Here is a 1,293-nt window from a genome sequence, read left to right as displayed (position 1 = left end):
TCTGATATCCTTTCTTCTGCTTGATCAATTCGGCTGTTAAAACTTGTGCATACTTCGCGAAGTTCTCGTGTTGTGTTTTTCAGCTCCATTCATTCACTTATATTCCTCTCTAAATTGTGTATTGTTGTTAACATTTTGTCAAGTCTTTCTTCAAAGTTCTTAGTTTCTTTGCATTGGGTTAGAACAAGTTCTTTTAACTCCCAGAAGTTTCTTATCATCCACTTTTTAGAGCCTGCTTCTGATAATGGAACACAGTCTTTCTCCATCAGGCCTTGTTCCGTTGCTGATGAGGAAATGTGATCCCCTGTAGAGGGAGAAGCGTTCTGAGTTTGGGTATTCTCAGCCTTTTTAGGCTGGTTTCTTCCCTTCGTTATAGATTTATCCATCTGTGGTCTTTATAATTACTGTCTTTATAGTTGGGTTTCTGAATGGACGTCCAACTTGTTGATTCCTGGCGCTAAAATCTGAGCAACCCACTGCTCCGGCCAAAATAGCAGCGTTAAGATTGATGGTGCTTTTCTGACTCTGCACCAAGAACCGCGGCACCAAGGCAGCGGCAAAACCGCCTCGCCGGCCACAAGAGTCGCGCTGGCGAACTGTGGGGCTCCTCCGCTGGGAATCTCCTGGTGCGTGAGCAGCAAAAATTGATCTGCAAGTGTGGCGTCCTCTCGTTCTCTGCACTTTCAGTGGGAGCTACAATCCCAAGCTGCTAGTGATCAGCCATCTTGGATCTCTCTCCGGCTGCCCCAATATTTCATATGCCAGTTTTGAAGCCTTAGGTTGTGACCTCTCGCTTCTGACCGACTGGTTATAAATCAGGATTCCTATGGCCACCGCATAAGTTTGAATAATTTATTAATTATTTTTTTCTTTTTTCTTTTTTTTAGACAATTTTAAAGTTTTCTAAGTTTCTTTTTAAAGTTTTCTAAGTTTTTTTTTTTTTTTTTTTTTTAAGGTACTACAGCTTCTTGACTGCAAAGTAACAACTATGGCAACAGGAAGTTTTTTAGTTATTAAAATCCAGTAGCTTGTTAGCCCTGCTGTTTAAATACTGGATTTTTCTTTCAAATTTCACAAATATCTTGGGAATGACTGCAGCGTTTATGTTCTTAACACTGAGGAAATTCCTGTGTAGATAAATGAGGCCAGATGGAGGGTGCAGCAGACAGCTTAATATCCTCATGAAATGGAAGGTAGGGGGTGTACTGGAACACACTCCAGGCCCTTGAGAGGCCCCTATTTTCTGGGATACATATATTAAGGGCATTTTTCTTTTTTCTTTTTTTTTTTTTT

The sequence above is a fragment of the Cebus imitator genome, unplaced genomic scaffold (assembly GCF_001604975.1).
Source record: "Cebus imitator isolate Cc_AM_T3 unplaced genomic scaffold, Cebus_imitator-1.0 Scaffold19, whole genome shotgun sequence".
Lineage (NCBI taxonomy): Eukaryota > Metazoa > Chordata > Mammalia > Primates > Cebidae > Cebus > Cebus imitator.
The sequence above is the reverse complement of the archived record's forward strand: the minus strand, read 5'-3'. Positions refer to the sequence as shown.